Source organism: Papio anubis, chromosome Y (genome assembly GCF_008728515.1).
Source record: "Papio anubis isolate 15944 chromosome Y, Panubis1.0, whole genome shotgun sequence".
NCBI lineage: Eukaryota > Metazoa > Chordata > Mammalia > Primates > Cercopithecidae > Papio > Papio anubis.
In genome coordinates, this window is record NC_044997.1 from 3,649,012 (window position 1) to 3,674,660 (window position 25,649).

Sequence of the window (25,649 nt, forward strand, 5' to 3'; positions counted from 1 at the left end):
CTGCTAACTGGGCACTGGTCCCTTGGGGAAGAGGAATGCATGTATGGTTACATCACTAACTATGGCATAACCTGCCCTTTGAATCTGATTCTCCGCAAATGAAATTCCATCAGTATACAGATTAAGGGCAGGATTAGCTAAGGGGACTTCTAAGAGATCATCTCAGGCGGCATAAATCTGGACTATACTTTGTTGGCAGTCATGCTTGATTGGTTTCCCCATCCTTTGGGAGAAAAGTGGCAGGGTTGATGGACAGGCACATTCATATTTGAAGCACTAGTCCCCCAAAGAGTAGCACCTGGTATCTAAGTAGGCAGTTGTCTGATAGCCATAAACTTCCTTTGGCACCTAGTATGCCATTTACATCATGAGTAGTCCAGAGAGTGAGATCCTTTCTTGGTATTATTTTGATGGCCTCTGACACTAAGACTGCCACTGCCACAACTACCTGTAAATAGTGAGGCCAACCTTTTGTGATTACATCAGTTTCCTTACTTAGGTATGCCACTGGTTTTGTGGTTGTCCTACTAGTCTGAGTAAGGACTCCAAGAGCTAAGGGAAGGCTTAAAGCTGGAGCTTGCACTAGGGCCTGCTTTAAGGTTTTGAAGGCTATTTCTGCCTCTGGTTCCCATTCTACTAGATAAGTATTTGCCCTCTGGATCTCCTTGATTAGAGTATAGAGGGGGGCCTGGTTATCTTGCTGTATTTGGGGATCCATAGTCAGCAAAAACCAGTGTTTGCAAGGAAGCTCTGCAGCTGTTTTAATGTCTTAGGGTGAGGATAAGTCAGTATAAACTATATTTGTTCCTTGATGAAGTCCCTGGTTCCTCTGGCTAAGATTAGGCCTAGAAATTTGACCTGCTGTAGGCAAAGCTGGGTCTTCAACCTAGACACCTTGTACCCTTGTTTAGCTAGAAAGTTCAAGAGATCTAAAGTAGCCTGATGGCATGAGTCTACTGAACTGGTAGCCAAAAGTAAATCATCCACATACTGAAAGACCAGAGTGTGTGGACTTGAGAAGTGGTGTAGATATTGGGCCACTTCCTGACCAAACAGGTGAGGGCTATACCTAAACCCTTGGGTCAAGATCATCCACATTAGTTGGGACGTGTGGTCTGTGAGATCCCAAAAGGCAAAGAGAAACTGGGAGTCAGAGTGCAGGGGAATACAGAAGAAGGCATCTTTGTGGTCCAGAACAGGAAACCATTCTGCTTCCTCTGGTATTTGGGAGAGCAGGGTGTACGGGTTGGGTACAATTGGATATAGAGGAATTACTGATCCATTGATGAGTCTAAGATCTTGCATTACTCTCCACTGACCATCCGGTTTTTGTATTCTTAGAATTGGGATGTTGCAAGGACTGCTGCATTCTCTTACTAAGCCTTGAGCTTTTAAATGTTTAACAGTATCCTGGAATCCTTTATGAGCTTCAGATCTTAAGGGATATTGCCTTCGATAAAGAAAAGTGGTGGGATCTTTTAGCCTGATTTGGACTTGGCAGGCATTTTTTCCCTTCCAAATTGTCCTTCCAATGCCCCGTCTTCAGGGTTTATTCACTTCTCAAGTAGGGGACTACAAATGGGTACCTTGTTCCCCATATTCATGTAGATAATAGCTCCAGCTTTGGCCTATACATCTCTAACTAATAAGGGTGTGGGACTTTCAGGCATAACAAGAAAGGCACTTGAAAAGAGCAAAGTCTCCCAATTACAACAGAAGAGGTGGAAGAAATACCTGGTTACAGGTTGTCCCAGGATTCCTTGGACGGTAACAGACCTTCAGAACTGTCCTCCAGGACAGGACATTAATACTGAGAAGGCTGTGCCAGTGTCCAGGAGGAAGTCAATTTCCTGGCCTTCAATGGATAAACATACCCGGAGCTCAGTGAGGGTGATGACATGAGCTCGTGCTTGCCCTGGGCACCTTCAATCCTGTTGTTGGATCATCTGGTTGGGGGCTTCTGACCCAGAGAACCTTTGTCCTCTGAGGCAGTGCACCTTCCAGTGATTGCCTCAGCATAGCAGACACGGATAAGGGGGCGGCTTGTTTCTCACTGGACAATCTTTTTTAAAGTGCCCTTGTAAACCACATTGATAACAAGCCCTCCTGGGTGATCAGCCTGCTTCATTTTCTGTCCTCTCTGAACCACCAAGGTTTATTTGTCTGAGGGCCAAGACTAAGGCTGCAGTCTTTCTCTGATCTCATTTTTCCTTTAGGGCCTACTCCTCTTGGTCTCTATTGTAAAACACCAAGGTTGCCAGGTTTAATAATGCCTCCAGATTTTGTTCAGGGCACAAGGCTTTCTTGTGGAGCTTTCTCCTGATATCTGCGGCTGATTTGGCAAAAAACTTATCTTTTAGAATCAACTGACCCCCAAGTGATTCGGGTGACAGGGAAGTATATTTTCTTAAGGCCTCCCATAGCCACTTCACTAAGGCAGAAGGATTTTCTTCCTTTCCCCGAGTTATGGTGGACATCACTGAATAATTCATGGGCTTTTTCCTAATTCTCCTTATTCCTTATTCTAGAACACAGGTTGACAGATGTTTATGACTCCAGTCCCCATGATCTGAGTCATGGTCTCAGTGGGGATCCACACTGGGGACAGCTTGCTGACTGGTAGGGAATTGGTCTCTTTGTTCGGCTGTCATTCTATCATTTACTTGATGAAGATAAATCTCCAAAATCCGAACTCTGAATGTGGCTAAAGCTGCATTCTTTTCATTAAAGGTCAGTGTTTGATCTAACAATAACATGACATCTTTCCAAAAGAGATACAAGGTTTTGCCCTAGACCCTGTAGGACATCTATGTATCTATCAGAATCATCTGAAAACGTCATCAGGTCTGCCTTGATCTGCTTTAAATCAGAGAGGGAGAAAGGGACATGTACCCAGTTGGGCTAAATTCCTCTCCCCCTACAGCTTGAAGTGGACATAATAGATAGCCTGGGGGTTTTTGTGGTCCTTTGGATATTTCTTTGCTTATTTCCTTCTGGACAGGGAAGATTAGAGGAGGCTTACCATTAAAAGGAAGGGGCACTATAGGAAGGTTAGGATATGGGGGTAAGTGGAAAAGTCCTCCTGTGGGATGTAAATTGCAAGCTTTGCATAATTGTGTATTCTCCTTCAATGAAAAGAAAGCTTGGACATAAGTTATTTCACTCCATTCACCTTCCCTCTTACAGAAAAGGTCAAGCTACAGGATAATATTATAATTTTCACTTCCCTCAGGTGGCCATTTTTCCCCATCAGAGAGAGAATATTAGGTATAGGCCATAGTGCAGGAAAAAAATCAGCTGCCTCTCTTTCAGGGTTTGCGGGTCAAATTGGTCCCCATGGCTTAGGATGCATTTCAAGAGTGAGCCTGTTAATGCCTAAGTGTTTGCTATCTGAAAGACAAAACCACTCGCAGTTTTGGTTTGTTTGTTTCTCCCCTTGCTAAGAACCTATAACAATCCCTGGACCCTGTTGATTGGAATAGTTGCACTCATCAGTGCCACAGCAGAAACACTAGTCTTGCTCCTGGACCACAGGGAGGATCGAGGAAGGTCAGATTTAGTGGCCATTACCGATGCATTCTTGAAAACCTGCACACTTGCCTGTCTTCTTAGACTGCAACGAATTCTGTAAAAAATCGGATTTAGTGGCCCTTACTGATGCATTATCAAGACCTGTTAGAGCCCTAAGCATTCTCCTATTAGTATTGGGGCCTTACCCATGTCCTATATAGATGTTATGCCCCAAAATGAAGTGGAGAGCTACACCCTGAGGGAGAGAGGTGATCTCCAGGGTTGGAAGAATGAGGCCTTTTGTGCTCACTTACATGAATAGGAGGGATACAATTTCTGAGGCTCCCCATATCCTTGCTTCAGGAATAGCTTTTGTTAGGCCTGCTAGTCTGAGGAGGGACCCTAAAATTCAAGATAGCCCCTCCTATGATGGGGCTTTGGGCAAAAGTGATGTCCTTCTGATTGGTGAGCCTAGGTGCCTAAAGAAGGGAATAGAGTCCTGGAGTTTATACCAGAAATCATTTTTATAGGAGAAATTAGAAAAGTACCAGAGACAGGGAGTGGCTTTTTAGAAGCAGGACTAGCCTTGGAGAAGAGATGTGAGAGGACATTTGTCTGGCAGGCATTAGGACCCAAGAGGCAAGGGTCAGGATAGATAGGATAGATGGGTGAGTGTCACTTGGGCAACATGACTTTGAGATTTCTGCTCATGGCCGCAGGGTCAACCAACTTGTTGTTGGGACCCCAGAGCTGAATGACTTTCCTCTCTGTTGACCCTCAGCTCAGCCTGGAAGTACAGGAAAACCAGAAACTGGTTCCAGGCAAACCAATGCTCCCAGCTCCAAAGAGTCAGGGGATGTTACAAGGTCCTTTCCCAGAATGCCTGACATCCATGTGTTTAGTGCAGTGGCCATGCTAGTCATTTTTAACTTGCTGACAGGTGCCCCATATTTAGCCCCTGAATTCTAGAAAAAATAGGACAGAATAGCAAGCAAAATGGGTCCGATGGTACTCACCACTTGACGATAGGCGATAGTCTCACTGCTTGGCGATAGGTAATGTTCCCTTCGTGGTCACCAAAATGTGTTCAGAATTGGTGGGTTCTTGGTCTTTCTGACTTCAAGAATGAAGCTGAAGGCTCTCACGATGAGTGTTACAGTTCTTAAAGATGGTGTCTGGAGTTTGTTCCTTCTGGTGTTCAGATGTGGCCAGAGTGTCTTCCTTCTGGTGGGTTTGTGGTCTCACTGACTTCAGGAGTGAAGTAGCAGACCTTCACTGTGAGTGTTACAGTTCATAAAGGCAGTGTGGACCCAAAGAGTCAGCAGCTGCAAGATTTATTTTGAAGAGCGAAAGAACAAAGCTTCCACAGCATGGAAGGGTACCCAAGAGGGTTGCTGCTGCTGGCTGAGGTGGCCTGCTTTTATTCCCTTATTTGGCCCCACTTACATCCTGCTGATTGGTCCATTTTACAGAGTGCTGATTGGTCAGTTTTTACCCAGTGCTGATTGGTGCATTTACAAACCTTTAGCTAGACACAGAGCATTGATTGGTGCATTTACAATCCGTTAGCTAGACAGAAAAGTTCGCCAAGTCCCCACACAACCCAGAAGCCTAGCCAGCTTCATCTCTCACTCTGAGGACCTGGTTGGAAGATATGACTTTCCAGGGTACTGTGAGAAAGCCAGGGGAAGGCAGATCTTACTAGTTGGCTGGATTAGCGTCTGATGTTGGATATTCCAATTGGGATTGCCAAAGGGCCGCTTGAACTAGATATTTATGAGAGAGAGAGAGAGAGAGAAGTGAGGATGAGGGAGGAGGAGGGGAGAGAGTGAAAACCCATTGCAAGTGGTCACAGGTGGATTCCTGAGACTTGAGGGTTGTGAGAGCCCAGTGGGGAGTAGCCCCAACCTGAGCTTCACAGTCACTTCAGGTTAGTTGTCCTCCTCATCTAAATTGCTGGAAAAGTGAAGTGAGAGACAAGATGGGGTCAGTGGCCCGAGACTCTCAGGTTCCAGCTGGATGAGCAGCTGCTGTCCACTGCTTCCTGGGTTGCAATAGAGTCTCTACCACCAACACCCACCCTAGGCTTTGGCACCAAATGTAACAGTTAAAGGAAAAGGAAAGAAATATGAAAAGTGGATCCACAATCAAAGACAAGTTTATTTTGAAGTAATTAATCTGAGAGGGTTTTCCAGTGGATTTCAGTCAGGGGTGCTCTCTCCTACAGACTGAGTATAGGTAAGTTTTAGGGTGAGGAGGCTTATCAAAATCTTGGAATGTTTTTGGGTGGGGGAGTAGTTTATGGCAGGGTTGGAATGTCTCTGGTTAGAGGGGAGGTTATCTTAGCGCTGGCCTGTCTCTAGTTAGGGAAGTGTTTATTTTATGGTACCAATGTTTCTGGTCAGAGATGTCATGGTGATGCTTGGCCAATATGGCGATGCACCTGCTCTGTTAATGATTGCTTCTAGTCTATCTCCACCCATCAATATAGCAGCAAATTTTCTCATTTCCATCGCCATGATTAGATTTTTTTTTTTTTTTGCCTTGAAGTTCAAATGCACCCAATATGGCCGTATCTTCCTCTCTATATTGTTCCATACATCAGTGATTTGCTCCTTTTCAGTGCTGAGTAATATTTTATTGTATGAGTATACCACCATTTTCTATTGATGGCATTTGCATTATTTACAGTCTTTGCTTATTAGAAATAAAGAATTTATGAATATTTTTGCTGAAGTCTTTTTGTGGACATAAAAATATTTTTCTTAGGTCAGTATCAAATATAAAAGTATAAATTATAGGGGGAATATGTGTGGTTTTATAAGAAAATGGTGGTGTTCATTGGCAATGTGGGGAAGTATCAATGTATGTGACTACTATTTTTTTTTTCGTTTCTGTTCTTGCAGTTGGTGGAAAGTTATGGTTTCATGGTTTTAATTTGTATATTCTGATGACTAAACATGTTGAGCCACTTTTTATGGTATTTATTGGTCATATCTGTATTTTCTTTAGTGGTGTCTAAAATGTTTGCTCATTTTTCAGTGGATTTCTTTTCTTTTTTTATTGACATTTCAGTTTTTATATATTCTTGATTGAAGTCGTTGATCATAGACATGTATTGCCGATATTTTCCTCTCAGTCTTTGGCTTATTTTTATAGTTTATTATCAGGATGTTTTCATTAGTAAATAATTTACCATTGACAAAGTCTAATATGTCTTTTTTTTCTTTAATGTTGAATTCTTGCTCTATCTTTTCTAAGATGTGCCTGATTTGGGGTAGCAATTTTATTGTCTGACTACATAGAATCTGGATAAACAATTTATAAATAACCTTTCAAGGATGATGATATATTCTAGATAAGAAAATTATAGTATAAGAAAGTTTGCCAATTATGAAGACATGTGGAACCCAACAATACAGCATCAAACCATATCAAGCATGACAGACAAAGCTTTGGGAAAAATTTTGTCTTTAAGGAATTTAACTTTAGAAATGGAAGAGATCACACTGTCAACTAATAAAAAATAAAGAAATGTAACTGCTTCTTTATTTATGCAGTGTATTCACCTTGCCTGTTGCCTAGACAGAACTGATTTTTCAAGAGGGGAATTGCAATGGAGAAAGGGTATTTTATGTACAACTGCCAAAATGGGAAACTGGAGTTTTACTATTACTCAAATCATTATCCTTGAGCATTCAGGGATCAGAGTTTTAAAGATGTTTTGGTGAGTAGGGGCTTGGGAAGTGGGGAGTGACCTGATTGGTCAGGTTGCAGATAGACTAATAAAGGGTTGAAGTGAGGTTTTCTTGCTGTTTTCTGTCCCTGGGTGGATGGCATAACTGATTTAGCCAGATTACAAGTGTGGATGGTGTTAGCTGATCCATCCAGTTCAGGGTCTGAAAATATCCCAAGCACTGATCTTAGGTTTTACTACAGTGATGTTATCCCCAAGAATAATTTTGGGAGGTTCAGACTCTTCCAGAGGCTGCATGACCCCTACAGTGTGGTTTCTAATCTTGTAGCTATTTTGTTAGTTCTACAAAAGCAGACTGCTCCCCAGACAAAAGGAGGGTCTTTTTGGGAAAGGGCTATTATCAATTTTGTTTCAGAGTCAAACCATGAACTGAATTCCTTCCCAAAGTTAGTTCAGCCTATGTCCAGAAATGAACAAGGACAGTTTAAAGGTTAGAAGCAAGAAAAAGCTAGTTAGATATTATTTCTTTTAGTGTCATAATTTCCTCTGTTATAATTTTGCAAAGTTGGTTTCAGAGATAGAGATATTACATTTTGAACAATACAATTAATACAAACGTGTCACGAGATATACACGGAACTTTCCATCCACAAATAGTCTTCTCTTTTGAAGACATACACTGTAGAAACATTAACCATGTCCGAGGCATAAAAGAAGTGTCAACATTTTCCAAAGAATCAGAATTGTATAACCTACGTTCTCTAGTCTCAAATAAAAATATAAAGTAACATAGTAAGTAAGTTTAAATGTAATAAATTCAACCAGGCAACTGCTTTGTTCTTGCCCTCTTAGGCTTAACTAACCAACTTGATTTTTTTGCCTGCCAAATTGAGCACTTGGGTTAGTTTCATCTAACACTTACACAAACAAGAAATGCTGGATTAGTAATGAAATGAGTTGATCAAACACTCCGGGGCATATCTGACAGTAGAACATGTTCAGGGAAAACTGCAGAGTATGTTTCTACTTGTTTATTTATTTTGAGATGAAGTCTTCCTCTGTTACCCATGATAGATAGAGAACACTGGTGCTAACTCAGCTCACTGAAACCTCTGCCACCAGGGTTCAAGCGATTCTCCTGCTTAAACCTCCCCAGTTGCTGGGACTACAGGCACATGCCACCATGCCTGGCTAAATTTTTTGTACTCTTAGTAGGGACAGGGTACCACCATGGCCGGGCTGTCTTGAACTCCTGACCTCAGGTGATCACCCCTGCCTTGGCCTTCCAAAGTGCTGTGATTACAGGCATGAGCCATGGCAGGCTGCCTGCAGAGGATGTTTCAATGCACCAAGAGACAAACAAAACATTGTAACATTTTCACTGAAGGCTATTAGGTCTGTAATGCAGTAAGATGATTGGCCTCTATTTACCAAGGCTTATATTAAACAACAGTTATTTTTAGTATTTATAGATGTGTTTAGAGCAAAACTTTTAAATTTCATTTTCAAAAGATAGTGCTTTCTCTAAAAATATAGCATTATTATTTACTGCTTAGAGATTGTGAATTTGATTAAGTATATTTTTCTCCATCTCAGCCTGTTTGAATTTTAAAAATCTTTGTTTTCAGCACTTCTGAGCCATTGTGCTAATAAGATTTTACCCACCAAGAATCCACTTGCAATCACTTATTGCCACTCCCAAGTCCATCTTCAGCCCAGAAAACTGAAGCGAGAATTTATGCTTTCAATGCAGACAAATGAAAAACCCTCCAAAGAATAAATAAAAGAGAAACTACATTTAAGTCACAGAAGGAGCATGGATAATGTTCTTTATTTAACCAACAGAGAAAAAGACAATAATTTCCATTCCTATTCTTTACTGGCCTTCCCTTTAATTTTAAATGTTAACAGTGTCATTCACATTTATCTTCTTTTGCATCTCCTTTTGCATCTCCTTTTGCATCTCCTTTTACAAAAAGTAGTTTTCTGTTCTTCTACAGATAAACATGGCAGGCCAGGGTGTAGTTAACAATTCCAGGATTCCTAGAAAAAAATTTTTAGGTCTTTGGTCAACTCAGTGAAGAGATTGAGCTCCCACAGTGTGGTCAAAGTCAGGACTCTACTGGAATGGGGCAAAAGCTACTGAAAATGAAAACAGAAAAAAGTTTTATACAAATTAAAATGTTCGTATTAAATAGACATAAATTATACTAGAAAATATATTAAATGTGAATTCATCTCCAGTTTTCTTCCAGATGATGACCTTAGCATTAAAGTGTTCATAATTTTCTCTCTTTTTTTTCTAATTCAAATGACAGTTGTTTGGAATTAAAAGGCTTTTCTGAAGATTTTGGTGTGTTTGCTATGCACAATAGCTGCAGAACTGCTGGTATGTCTTCTAGGGGCTACATCATTGTGCATTTATTGGGCATGGAGGAAGCACAGAGCCTTGTAAATTCCAGGGGCTGGGATCAATACTGGAGGGGCAAGAATAATCATCCCATGGCACCTACTCTGTGTGACTTCAAGTCTTCTGGGAAAACAGCTGAAACGGTTCCAGAGAAATAGTGTGCATGCATGCACACACCCGTGTACACTCTACGGGTTCATAGAACAGAAAAATATGGCTCTTGAAAGTGAATTAAATAACTGTCAATATAAACTCCAAGGACTATGGTTGTAATAATCTATATGAGTTCTGATAAGATTGCCTTATACATGCCTTATACATGTGCCTTATACTTACATATACGTACGTATATAGATAGATATATAATGTGTGTGTATGTACATATAAATTACATATTTAAATGCAAACATATTTATATTATATATTCATATATTGCATGTATATTATAGATTAAAATTATGTATCATATTGGTCTGTTTTAGAGTCAGAGAGATCTGGTATTCAATTGTGTTTCCTACAAGTGAACTATGTAATTTTAGGTTGTTTATTTAACCTTTGTAACTTTTCTTTTGTACCTAAAAAATAGAGGTATCAAATGTACTAGGGTATGCATGTGTCTCCCTAAATTCACATGTTGAAAAAAATTGTGAAGGGGTTGTGGTTAACATCACAATTCAGCACACATCTCCAGCCCTGCCCAGCCATTTGCATTAGCTTCCTCCTCTATGCCAGAGCAAATGACTGGAAGCTGGGTGTGACATGCCTCATTATACCCTGCTCCCTTTTGGAATTCAGGAAAAGCTGACCAGCATTTAACATCAACAGAGACCTCCAGTCTGATAAGAGATATTTACAGTCTATTATCTCTAGGGCCTTGCTACCAGGAGGCCTCATCTGTATGATGAAACTTTGTTCTGCACAACCTCTTATTCAAACTGAGATATTCCTTCATATTGATAAAAATTTTAAATCTATCTATAACCTGGAAGGCCCCCTATCAACTTTGAGTTGTCCCGCATTTCTGAGCAAAATGAATGTATATCTTAAATGTATTTAACTGATATCTCATGTCCACCTAAAATGTTTAAAATCAAGCTGTGCCGCAAGCTTCTTGGGCACATATTCTCAGCATATCCTGAGGGCTGTGTCAATGACCATGGTCAATCATATTTGTCTCAGAATAAATCTCTTCAAATATTTTACAGAGTTTGACTTTTTTCATCAACAATTTTAATGCATATAATGTTATAAAAATGAATCTAAGATGTACTGTTTGTTTTATGCATTTATATAAATATACAGTCATCTACCATATAATGAAATTTTAGTCAACAATAGACTGTATAGATAATTATGATACCATAATGTTATAATACCATGTTCTCAGTGTATCTTTTCTGGGTTTAGGTATGTTTAGAGACACAAAAACCTACCACTGTGTTACAACTGCCTAAAATATTCAGGACAGTCACATGCTATGAAGGTTTGCAGACTAGGAGTAGTAGGTTCTACCACACAGCCTGAATGTGTAGTAACTACACCTTTTAGGTTTGTGTAAGGCATTGTGAGGTGCACAATGATGGAATTTAATGACCCATTTCTCAGAACGTAGTCCCATCATTAAGCAATGTATGACTACACATACATACACAGTTACTGCACACATATATATTTACTTACACAGTATATATTTATACCATATATAGTAATTGTGTATATGTATATATGCATACTTATATATATACACTTATATATTTATATGTATTACAAAGACCATATTTTAGATGTACTTATATGACATATGGATTAAAACAGTTATCTATATATCACAAGTTTTAATATATGTTTTATATAATATATCAGACATATTATATATGATAGAGCAGAAGTATCACCATCTTGGACAAGTGCCATCATTCTAAAGTTCACTTTGATCAAAAACCACCTAAATACAAAGGGCAACAGCCTAAAGGCTAAGGTCACCATGACCATAAACCATAAATGACATCTCTAACCAGAAACATTCCAAACCCATCTGACCAGAGATATGTCAGCCCTGAGATAACCTCCCCTTTGGCTGGAGAGACATCAGTCCCAGGATAACCTCCCCTCTGCCCAGAGACATTCTAACACTTCCATAAATGTCTCCTGCAGTAGTTTTTCAAAACCTTCAGGTCTTGGGAATCCACTCCTGACCACCTGCAATGAGTATTTCATTCATTCTCCCTTCTCTCTCTTCCTTGTGTGGCATCCGTCTAAAAGGACCCTTGTTGATTCCACTGGAACATTCAATATCAGACACTAACCCAGCTGACTGGTAAGACCTCCTCTGACTTTCTCACGTTACCCAGGAACTTCAGGTCTGCATCCTGTCCTCATGATCTAAGCTGGAATAAATCTTGGGGACTTCCATTTTCATCTCAGCTTGACCATCCTCTTTAGGAAGAGGATTCTGGGTCTCTGTCTTTTCTCTGGGGATGCCTAGATCAAAAACAGACACCCTCGTTCTCTCCTAACCAGCCCGCATGGGTGCCAAACGTCCTCTCCACTGTCTCCTTCACAGCCTCGCCAAACATGGCTTATGGGAAGAATAAAGCCAAAGCATTTGGTTTTTTATTGCACCATGGCCTGGCCCCAATAAAGGTTAGTTAATGACAGCCAATGGCTTGAAAATGGCACCTTTAACTTTCAAATTCTCAGGAAGATTTACAACTTCATAACCAGAAATGACAAATGGCAAGAGGTTCACTATATTCAGGCTTTCTTCTACCTTAAATCCTGACCCTCCTTGTGTCAAACTTGCACCCTTCCTGAAATTCTTCTTAATGACAACCCTCTCCAGGTCTCTCTTTCCTCCAAAACTCCTTTTGACTATGCAGATGAACCCCCTCTATATTCTCCTCCCCTTGCATCCACTCCTCACCTGTCTGAACTCTCCGCCCCACTGGCTCCTGTTGCCCACAAGCCTTCCAGATCCAAACTCCAGCTCACCTCTTCTCCACCTGTTACCCATTCAAAAACTACCAGTCAAACCATCTTGGCCATTCTCCCTCTCAGGGAAGTGGCTGGCTGTAGGCATTGCTCATGTTTTTTTGCCTTTCTCCATGTCTGATTTGTCACAGATCGAACAGCATCTGGGATCTTTCTCTGAAAATCTCTCTAATTATCATGGAATGCCTGCACATAACCCAATCCTTTAATTTCCCGTGGGATTATATTTATGTAATTCTAACCTCCGCTCTCACCTCCGATGAAAAAGAGCCCTCAGCTTCATTAAAATGGATATCAAAGCTATGAGTGTATTCAAAATCTTTTGTTTTCCTCTTCATAAATCTTGTTATCCTGGAAAAGGTTTATTCTCAGTGAACTGAATTAGTTTTCTCCACTCTGTCTTGCCACTCTTGATGCAAGCATGAAAAACCCCAAAATGACTTCTATTGGCCGGAGACTCCTTGAGAAAACAGAAAAGGCACCACAAATCCCATTATGGAAAAAATCTCTATTTTCCTCACAGAACTCCTGGAATTAGAACTGAGTAAGTACCTTTCAAAATCTGTCTCTGTCTTCCAACTATGCTTGTGTATTAGGCCCTGAAAGCTGTTTTCCTAGCCCTGTTATTAAAGGGCCTCACCCAAAGGCCAATAATCCAGTTGGGAAATTAGCAAAGAGATTATACACACACACACACACACAATCTTTTCTTGTGTAATTTTAAAATAAATGAAACATTAAGATTGGTTTAATGAAAACTTGAACTACTTATTAAAATACCCTAACTTCTAATCTTGTGGTCCTAGGCAGTCTATTCCACAGATCTGAAGGAAGTTTGTTCTGGGAAAGGACTGTTAATCATGTTTGTTTCAAAGCTAAATTATCAACTATGTTAAATACAATACAATTACAGCATGTCAGAGATTGTCTATGAGTCATTAAAAATTTTATAAAAGGGAATTTATCCAAGAAATGTGATATAATTTAAAAGTGATTAGGCCTCTAAAATGATAATTCCTAGCTGTACAGCTTGCATGTTTTGCAGTGAGGTAAAACCTAGGATATATGGAGTTAAATGCTGGAACAAGACCTTATCCACACTTCTATCTATGTCCTAGGCTCTCCACCTAGTACATAAATAAATTAAAACCCCAAATTTACCAACAAATTAAAGGTTGCTAAAAATTAGCACTGTAACATATATTTAACACTATTGAGAAACACATTTTGCATATAGTTTTGGTAGAAAGATTATAAGGAGGCATGAGAATGTGGATTTTTATCTAGGTTAAAAGATTAAAGAATTATTTTAAGTTGAAATAAAAATGAAGGTTTAAGCAATTTTGGAGGTTAATTGTAAAGGAAATTATGTGTGTAAACACGCTGGCTAAAGTTGCACAGGTGTCATCCAGGTTATCTGTAAATTAAGTATTAAAATAGAAGCACAGTGAGTTTTTCTTAAAGCATTGACCCGCTCTCTAACAAAAATTATAAAGGGTTAATTTAAAAAGGTCTATAAAAGTCTTACCTATTGTCAAACGTGAAAATTGGGTAAATGTGTCTACAACGTTTTATTACAAATTCAGTTTAACATTAATAACATACTAATATAAAGTTAAAATTTGGTTTATTTGGTATAAAATCAAACAGGAAGCATTGTCAAATATAAAATGGTGTTTGGCTTTCTTTGGGCTATATTTGTATAAATATGTTATTGGTATGTATCCCAAAGTTGTGAGAGACTCCAATATTTCTGATATATCTTAGTGTACATTATCAGTAATAATTATAATTACCATGGTAAAATTATTGTGTGCCACAATGGTAACAGATAACCTTGTCAACTGTAACTTTAACTTTGGCTACCCTAATACTTTTTGTCATCCATAAACAATTGTTGTCTTGTTTTGGTTCTCTTTAGAAAGTAGTTTCATAATCAGTTATGAAGTTCTAAAAAGCTCTCTTTAATACAGATTTCTCATAACTTTGCAGATTATAACATTAGAATAGAGGAAAACATTCGGAACCCTTGAAGAGCTAAAATGTTCATTGGTATCACACAGTATACAAATTAACTGAATGATGTTAAGTAATAGGAGTCTGGAGTAATCTTTTTGATGTTTTGCTTAAAATATTGCTCATATTGTTTTGCTTTCAAAAGTCAAAGAAACTTCTCCTTTGAGCTATTAACAGCTTTTAATAATTTAGTTTACACCTCTGAACAAAATTTTTAGCATACTTGTTTCTCTCTACCTGATTTTCCCCAGAATTTGGAAATTATCTGTGAATATTCTTAAGTTATGGAGATATAGTTTTTTGCCTAAGTTCCTTAAGAATCTGTTTTCATTTGTAATAGTACACAGTTGGAGAAACTGGTAGTTTTACCAAGGCTTCGACTGGAATAATGTGCTTTCTTTGAGTAAGCAAAGTTGCCTTATGAAGCTAATAAAGCCCTTGGAAAATTGTCCTCTTATTTTGTGTGCACAGTTCCTGTAAATGGTTTCTGATCTGTGGGAAATAAAGAATGTAACTTACTCACAGGCCAGGAAACCCAAGTTATGTTGGTCCCTCAAGAAGCATCTCATAGGTATTTAATAGTACAATTCCATGGCTTAACTCACCTTTAAAATGTCTTGTGTCAGATTTCTTCTACGGAACAAAGTTCCATCAATGCCCATTTAAAAGGCCTATGTAACAAATAATTATTCTTGCTTCACTGTATGCAAATAATTAACCAAGTGCAGTAAAGCACCCCAGTCCTACCATAATTTACCTTTTAATAAAAATAGGAAACTGGAGAGACAAAATTATATTTCAAAAACTATAACATGCTTGTTAAATTCTAGTGTTGCCGAATGCTTCTAAATTTTTATTATTTTCTACGGTTTGATTTAAACCCTAATTTTTCTGGCTACAATTTTCCAAGATAATCTGTGCTTTTTTAAAGTCCTATAAACTGAAAACTAGGTGTTCCAGCAGGCCCTGCCTCCAAGCCTCCTGACCATCACAGGAGGAAATCTCTTTAACGCTGGAACCAACAACTAATAACTGAGGGTACCCAGTATCCTTTGCCCCCACTTCTAGTGAGTCAATGGAACCCAGGGTAATTAAGATAGTATCTGTTACAGAAATCAACTCCTGAATACATCACACTTGAGTCAAACCTGGAAAGCTGGTGAAGCAACCTCTAACAGCCCAAAGGAATGTCCTAAATATCAGTGTAAAAAAATAGGAATTCTTAAGTTGAAAATCATAAAAAATAAGTAACTGAGAAGTATTCATCTTACTCAGTTTCACCCCTGCCCCATAAAATACTTTTCATCATTCCTACTTCTCCTTGTAAGATTTACTATGCCACTCTTGTGGGAATTGCTTTACTCTACTATTTGCAGTAAAACTACACACTGTAGCAGCCTCAGGTGGAATATCTGACAGAAAATCTCAATTACTGTAGCATTTTTCTTATTATCCTCTTAGCAGGAATAATGGTTACTAACAGAAAATAATGCATAGGTCTTTCCAGACTTGCACCTCTGCCTCTCATAAAGTGAAGAATATTGTTTCTATCTCAATCAATTGGGCCTAGTAAGAGACACAGCTGAAAGACTTAAAGAAAGGGCTAAAAAGCTAAGGAAGTACCAAAACAAACACATAATTTCTTGGTTTGGAAACAAAATTATAGCATGGATCATCCGTTTTCTGGGCCCTCTCATAATAATACATCTAGGACTAATGTTCTTCCCTTGCCTAATTAACCTTTTTCAAAGATTTTTAGCAGGAGTATGGCCATTTCACAGGTAAATACCCCAAATCATCTACAGACGGCAACTCCTACAGTCAATCTGAGTCCTGATAACTCTCCATTCCCTTGTCAGCAGGAAGTACTCAGAAAGATTGTGCTGTCCCTCATCCTTTTTGTAACAATAGGATCTGGATTGACAGAGCAGAAGCATTGCCATCTTGAACAATCACCATCATTCTAAAGTTCATCTTGATTAAAAACCATCTAAGTCCAAAGGGTATCAGCTTAATGGTACCACCATAAAGTACAAATGACATTTCCAGTCAGAAACATTCCAAACGCCTCCCTGACTGGATACATGACAGCCCCAAGATAGACTCCCCTTTCGTTGGATAGATGTGAGCCCCAAGATATCCTGTTCTTTGTACATTACCCAGTCTAAGATATTTTGTTATAGCAGTAGGAACAGACTAAGTCACTATGCCTACATTGCTGGCCAATGTATAAATTAATACAATTATATACAATTGGCCCATGAACAATGCAAGGGTTAGGGCTGCTGACCTTCTGCACAGCTAAAAGTCTGTGTATAACTTCTGACTGCCCCCCAAATTTAACTGCTTACAGCCTCCTGTTGGCTAGAAGCCTTACTGATAACATAAATTGTTGATTAACGCATAGGTATGTGTATGTATGTGTTAACACATGTTTGTGTGAATCAAGTGTTTATCATATGTATGTGTTAACCAACTGTTTAAGTTATACATCTGTGTTCACATATGTATTTTATGCATTCATGACCTACCTTTATGTATTCATCACATAAATATATTTTATGCATAAATAGCATCCTTTTTTTCCAAATTTTTCAATGTTTCTAGGCCATGCAGTTTATCTGTGTTTTTAAAAATTGTCACAGATCTCCAAAAGAAAAATCCAACGTGTTTAGTGAAAAAAAAATCAGTGCATAGCTGGACCCAAGTAGCTCAAACCTAGATTTGTCTAAGGTCATATGCATACCCTTACATGATATATGGCTCTATGTCTTGCACAAATGTGTTTTTTACTAAGTTCTCAGAGGTAAGGTTGAGTGTTCCTTCTTCATTAGTGTACTTTAGGAATGGTGAAGGCAGACCACAGGGGCCAGATAAATAAAAGATGAGGATGAGTGATACGGTGTGGCCCTGTGTCCCTAGCCAAATCTCATGTTTAATTGTAATCCCCAGTGTTAGGAGAGGTACCTGCTGGGAGGTGATTGGATCATGGTGGTGGATTTCCCTCTTGCTGTTCTCATGATAGTGAATTCTCATGAAATCTGGTTGTTTAAAAGTGTGTAGCACTGACCCCCTTCACTCTCCTCCCTGCTGTGTCATGGTGAGACATGCTTGGTTCCCCTTTATATATTTTAAAATAATATAAAAATATTAGAAATATTGGCACTTCATTGAAGAAGAACTGATCCATAACTACTCATTTTTTATCTGTTTTCTTCATCCATCATGTAGATGAATGGTTCTCACCTGGGGGCCAAAGCTGAAATGTCAGAGGCATTTGGACCAGAGTGATTCCATCTTGAATAGGAACTGGGAAAAACGAGGCTGACACCTACTGGCTGCATTTCCAGGAGGTTAGGTATTCTACGTCTAATGAGATAGGGAGTCAGAACAAGATGCAGGTCACAGAGACCTTGCTGAAAAACAGCTTGCAGTAAAGAAGGCCGCCAAAACCCTCCAAAGCCAAGGTGGTAACAAAAGTGACCTCTGGTCATCCTCACTGTTCATTATACTCTAATTATAATGCATTAGCATGTTAAAAGCCACTCCCACAAGTGCCATGAAAGCTTACAGATGCCATGGCAACATCCCTAACCCTTAATGGGGGAGGAACCTCAGTTCCAGGAATTACCCACCACTTTTCTGGAAAACTTATGAATAATCTACCTCTTGTTTAATATATAATCAAGAAATAACTATATACTCAGTCCATCAGCTCAAGTTCCTGTTCTGCCTTTGGGTAGTCATCCTTTGTACCTTTACTTTCGTAATAAACTTGTTTTCACTTTACTCTATGGACTCACCCTAAATTATTTTTTGTGTGAGGTTCAACTCTTGGGGTTTGGATCAGGACCTCTTTCCAGTAGCAGAACTACCACTTACTTTTTCATGCCTCTGAAGTAAGAATAATTGTCACAGTTTTAAGTAATTGGGGAAAATTACAAAGAAGCAGAATAATTGATAACACATGGAAATTACATGAAATTCAAATTTCAAGCCTATGAATAAAGATTTATTAGAATACGATCACTCATTCACTTTGTATTATCTGTGACTGCTCTAGTGCTACAAGATCACAGTTGAGTAGTTGTGATGGAAACTGCATTGCAAAATGAGAAAATTTATTATCTGGTTTTTTATAGAAAAAGCTGGTGAATTCTCATTTAAGTGATTCTGATGCATGTTCCAGTTTGAGAACCGCTGTTATAAATCATGACTTCTCTGCCATCATTACAATATAATGCAATGGCAGTATCAAAAAGGAAATGGGAAGAGGAAAAATTGTTTTCATTCTTCCTTGATGTAGTTCTTCCATTCTTATACTGCTATAAAGAACAGCTAGCAGGTTGGTAATTTATAAAGAAAAGAGTTTCATTGACTCACATTTCCTCAGAACTGTGGAGGCCTCAGGAAACTTACAATCATGGTAGAAGGGGAAGCAAACATGTCCTCTTCACTTGGTGGCAGGAAGGAGAAGTGCAGACCGAAGTGGGGAAAGTCCCCTTATAAAACCATCAGATCTCATGAAAACTCATTCACTATCACAATAAAAGCATGGGAGAACCCCCCCCCCCCCATGATCTAATCACCTCTCCTGAGGTCCCCCCCTAACACACGGGGATTAGAATTCAGATTGCAATTCAAGATGAGATTTGGATAGGAACACAGAGGCAGGCAATATCACTGGGTACCTGATTGTGAATCCATTTGAGGCAGAAAAGGTAAAAGAGATTAGTTTTTGCCTCAGATAGGCTGAATTCAGATTCTCAGCCCTTTCTTGGAAGTTTAGGCACATTAAATTGTCTTCTTTTGGACTCCCTTTCTGTAAAGACGCACTGAGTAATCCACACCATACAGGATTATTTTGAGGGTTAAAAGCATAAAAAATATTATGTATAAAGTCTGTAACAGAATTCCTGGCATGTAATAGGTGTTTTAAAAACAAGGTCAACATTTCCATTTTAAAAGATTATTTTTACTATTTGAAGACTCTAAGAGAGTGTGAGATACCAGGAACTCACCTATTGGAAGTGACTCTAGACTTTAAAAAAATATTCATGGCAACATTATACATGCAGAAAAGTAGTCAGAGATGGAGAGAAATGCTGTATTTCCTTTTCAACTTCTAACATCACAAAAAAATCTTTTATATCAGGACTCAAAGAAAATGAGTTTATAGCGGTATAGATCTTAACTGATCATTTTCCAGGTGTCTCCTATCAAACAAGGCACCTGTTTAAAGTAAGCATGTAGTCACTCTTTACTGAATGAACACCATGTCTATTTTTAATTGTTTTTGTGTTGTATGGTGTATTGTTTTATTAACCTACTCTTCTATTGTCATATTCCACATCCTTCTCATTTTACCACTAGGAATTATTATATATTCCATCTCTCAGGACTAAACATGGTCCCTAAAAGAGACTACTTGATTATTTGAAGATGAAAAAGTCAGATATCTTTCATTTGTTTAACCTGCAAAACTTATTAAAAAAATACTTCTTCCCAATGGTCATGGTTATGTGACCCCAAAAAGATAGTCTTATGCAGTCTGTCAACACAACAAAGTAGGGCATTCTGCAGGCATCCAGCAGTCTTTCTGGCCACAGCTGGAAGTTCCCTCTTTGCAAATGGACTTTGCCTCCTTTCTGTTAATCTTTTACAAAGCTAAAATTCAAAGACTTTTCTTCATGTCTGCCAATGCCTCCCTTCCTTGTTCCTTTGACAAATGTATTTCCATCTTTTTCTATTTGAAATGATAGGACTTAAAAATAGCCATTGGGCTAAAAATTCCTGAAGTAAAAAGAAATAGAGTAGAAGGACTAAAGTTTCCCAAGAGGGGACTTCACAAATCAGAGTAATCACCCTAATCACTGTGCAAGACATAATAGATTTAAAGTATTTCTATTTTCTCCTTTAGGTGGAACAGGGAAATTCCAACTGATTGACTGGAAAATTGCCTCAGTCTTCTAGCTCCCTTAAAAGCAGTTTTGAATTGAACAGATACACAAAAAATCTCTGTCTTCTGAAATTTAAATCTGTGCAAAATTATTTTACAACTACACATACTGATAATGAAGCAATTTCTTCAAGTGGGACAATATCAGGTAATATAGGGTTTGTATATCTCTCTCACATTACTTTTTTTCTATTTATTTAAAGCCCATTCTGTCACTAGAATTAATCTCTGTCACTCCTGTTATTTCTCCTCTGCCAATATCCTTTTAAAAATTTCACTGATCACATTGAGAGTGAAATTCATTTTAGGCTGCATTTGAAAAATAAATAATAGTGTCCAGGTGGAAATGTAAGCCTTAAATTGGACATTCTTGGCAGGTATAAACAAGTCATATATAATCTAGCATCTGTAAACATAAAACTAGTGTACCTCACTCATTTTCATATAAAGGGTAGATCTGAATATAGATGAAGAAAGAAAACATACTTACTCTTATTCCATCCTTACATTTATTGTTTGTAACAGTCACTACAAATTATCTTTTAGCCTTGCTACATATTATTTACCAGAGCCAAAGTTGATCAATTTTCATCTGATTTAAAATGTAATACAAAAACCTAATGGTTTTTTTAACAGAACAATAAAAATATTTTTCAATATTTTATGCATTAGTGAATGTATCCCCTGAAAAGCATGTGTAACCTTGAATTAATAATTTATGCTTTCTTTGCCAATGCTTATTCATTTTGTTTATATAAAATATGTTTACTGAGATTTTCTTCATTAAAGAATCATATTTAAATAAAACATATCTGAAAATGATTTAGCTAAGGAAATGTAATATAACAGAGGTCCAAACTGAATATTATCAGGAAGTTTACAAAGAATCATAATTTATTTTTCATAAGAATTATAATTTGGTATAGATTTACAGTTTAAAACAAATCAATTACTCCTATATACCTTACTTTATAATACTATTCTTATTTTATATAGGACAATCTAGGCTAGTGTGAAAAGTTATATGAGGTTTTTGTTTATCTGCGGAAGCAAAGTTATGAACTATAGTCCGATGAGTTCTGAAGGCAATGAATTCTCACCTGTCAGTATTTTAAAATGAAGAGTGTTTACTGAATTGTTGCTGTCTTCATTATACTAATAGTTCTTATATTATTAGAACTGCTACAGAATTAATGATTTAATTTCATTTGACTAGCAGTAGATTTCAAGATTTGGCAATTGGCCCATTATTGAGGTAGGCTGACATTATCTTCTATTTTCTGTAACTTGACTTTTGGTCCTCTTTCTTTTCCTTAATAGGTACACAGTAAATTTTTCTTCCACAGTGTTTATATTCCTAACATCATAAAAATGAGAAGAATTTTATAACTTAATTATACTAAGTTATAAGTGACTGATAATGGTTCTGTATGAAAAAGTATCAGTGCATTTTATTAAAGGTGGAAGCATTAAGATAAGGGAATTAATTAAGCCAGGTGCAGTGGCTCACAGCTGTAATTCCAGAATTTTAAGAGGCTGAAGAGGGAGGATCATTTGACTGTAAGATTTCCAGACTAGCCTGGACAACATAGTGAAAACTTTATTTCACAAAAAGACTACAAAAATTAGGTGGATGTGATGGCACACATCTGTAGTGCTAGCTAGTTGAGAGGCTGAGGTGGGGGTATCAATTGAGTCCAGAGAGTCAAGGCTGCAGTGAGCTAAGATTGCACACTGTAGTCCAGTCTGGGCAACAGAGCAAGATTCCATCTCAAAAAACAGCAACAACAAAAAAGAAATTAAATTCAGTTGGTTTCACTCCATGTAACAGGAGAATAAAATTCATTTACAAAGAAGTAAAGAAAAGGAGAAGGGTACATGGGGAATCCCGGTCTAAGGGTACAACGGTTCTGTTAGACAGGAGGGGTTAATAAGAAAAACTGAGGTGATGAACATGATGTTAATTAGCTTCACTCAAATATTTCTCTGGATATATCATCACAGCATCACTTTTTACCTCGTATATATTTGCAGCCGTAGTTTGTCAATATCCAATATAAATAAATAAATACATAAATACATAAATAAATAAAAGATAAAAAGAAAGAATTAGGTCTAACATTTAAGTCTCTAATCCACCTTGAATTAATTTTCGTATAAGGAGTAAGGAAAGGATCCAGTTTCAGCTTTCTACTTATGGCTAGCCAATTTCCCCAGCACCCTTTATTAAATAGGGAATCCTTTCCCCATTTCTTGTTTCTCTCAGGTTTGTCAAAGATCAGATGGTTGTAGATGTGTGGTATTATTTCTGAGGACTCTGTTCTGTTCCATTGGTCTATATCTCTGTTTTGGTACCAGTACCATGCTGTTTTGGTTACTGTAGCCTTGTAGTATAGTTTGAAGTCAGGTAGCGTGATGCCTCCAGCTTTGTTCTTTTGACTTAGGATTGTCTTGGAGATGCGGGCTCTTTTTTGGTTCCATATGAACTTTAAAGCAGTTTTTTCCAATTCTGTGAAGAAACTCATTGGTAGCTTGATGGGGATGGCATTGAATCTAAATAACCTTGGGTAGTATGGTCATTTTCACGATATTGATTCTTCCTATCCATGAGCATGGTATGTTCTTCCATTTGTTTGTGTCCTCTTTTATTTCACTGAGCAGTGGTTTGTAGTTCTCCTTGAAGAGGTCCTTTACATGCCTTGTAAATTGGATTCCTAGGTATTTTATTCCCTTTTGAAGCAATTGTGAATGGAAGTTCATTCATGATTTGGCTCTCTGTTTGTCTGTTACTGGTGTACAAGAATGCTTATGATTTTTGCACTTTAATTTTGTATCCTGAGACTTTGCTGAAGTTGCTTATCAGCTTAAGGAGATTTTGGGCTGAGACAATGGGGTTTTCTAAATATACAATCATGTCATCTGCAAACAGGGACAATTTGACTTCTTCTTTTCCTAACTGATTACTCTTGATTTCTTTCTCTTGCCTGATTGCCCTAGCCAGAATTTCCAACACTATGTTGAATAGGAGTGGTGAGAGAGGGCATCCCTGTCTTGTGCCAGTTTTCAAAGGGAATTTTTCCTGTTTGTGCCCATTCAGTATGATATTGGCTGTGGGTTTGTCATAAATAGCTGTTATTATTTTGAGGTACGTTCCATGAATACCGAATTTATTGAGCGTTTTTAGCATGAAGGGCTGTTGAATTTTGTCAAAAGCCTTTTCTGCATCTATTGAGATAATCATGTGGTTCTTGTCTTTGGTTCTGTTTATATGCTGGATTATGTTTATTGATTTGCGAACGTGGAACTAGCCTTGCATCCCAGGGATGAAGCCCACTTGATCATGGTGGATAAGCCTTTTGATGTGCTGGTGGATCCGGTTTGCCAGTATTTTATTGAGGATTTTTGCATCGATGTTCATCAGGGATATTGGTCTAAAATTCTCTTTTTTTGTTGTGTCTCTGCCAGGCTTTGGTATCAGGATGATGTTGTCCTCATAAAATGAGTTAGGGAGGATTCCCTCTTTTTCTATTGATTGGAATAGTTTCAGAAGGAATGGTACCAGCTCCTCCTTGTACCTCTGGTAGAATTCAGCTGTGAATCCATCTGGTCCTGGACTTTTTTTTGGTTGGTAGGCTATTAATTATTGCCTCAATTTCAGAGCCTGCTCTTGGTCTATTCAGGGATTCAACTTCTTCCTGGTTTAGTCTTGGAAGAGTGTAAGTGTCCAGGAAATTATCCATTTCTTTTAGATTTTCTAGTTTATTTACGTAGAGGTGTTTATAGTGTTCTCTGATGGTAGTTTGCATTTCTGTGGGGTTGGTGATGATATCCCCTTTATCATTTTTTATTGCGTCTATTTGATTCTTCTCTCTTTTCTTCTTTATTATTCTTGCTAGCGGTCTGTCAATTTTGTTGATCTTTTCACAAAACCAACTCCTGGATTCATTGATTTTTTGGAGGGTTTTTTGTGTCTCTATCTCCTTCAGTTCTGCTCTGATCTTAGTTATTTCTTGCCTTCTGCTAGCTTTTGAATGTGTTTGCTTTTGCTTGTCTAGTTCTTTTAATTGTGATGTTAGAATGTCAATCTTAGATCTTTCCTGCTTTCTCTTGTGGGCATTTAGTGCTATAAATTTTCCTCTACACACTGCTTTAAATGTGTCCCAGAGATTCTGGTATGTTGTATCCTTGTTCTCATTGATTTCAAAGAACATCTTTATTTCTACCTTCATTTCGTTATGTACCTAGTAGTCATTCAGGAGCAGATTGTTCAGTTTCCATGTAGTTGAGTGGTTAGGATTGAGTTTCTTGGTCCTGAGTTCTAGTTTGATTGCACTGTGGTCTGAGAGACAGTTTGTTATAATTTCTGTTCTTGTACATTTGCTGAGGAGTGCTTTACTTCCAATTATGTGGTCAATTTTGGAATAAGTGCGATGTGGTGCTGAGAAGAATGTATATAAAAATCCTAGAAGAAAACCTAGGTAGTACCATTCAGGACATAGGCATGGGCAAAGACTTCATGTCTAAAACACCAAAAGCAACAGCAGCAAAAGCCGAAATTGACAAATGGGATCTAATTAAACTAAAGAGATTCTGCACAGCAAAAGAAACTACCATCAGAGTGAACAGGCAACCTACAGAATGGGAGAAAATTTTTGCAATCTACTCATCTGACAAAGGGCTAATATTCAGAACCTAAAAAGAACTCAAACATATTTACGAGAAAAGAACAAACAACTCCATCAAAAAGTGGGCAAAAGATATAAACAGACATTTCTCAAAAGAAGACATTCATACACCCAACAGATACATGAAAAAATGCTCATCATCACTGGCCTTCAGAGAAATGCAAATCAAAACCACAATGAGATACCATCTCACACCAGTTAGAATGGCAATCATTAAAAAGTCAGGAAACAACAGGTGCTGGAGAGGATGTGGAGAAATAGGAACACTTTTACACTGTTGGTGGGATTGTAAACTAGTTCAACCATTATGGAAAACAGTATGGCGATTCCTCAAGGATCTAGAACTAGATGTACCATATGACCCAGCCATCCCGTTACTGG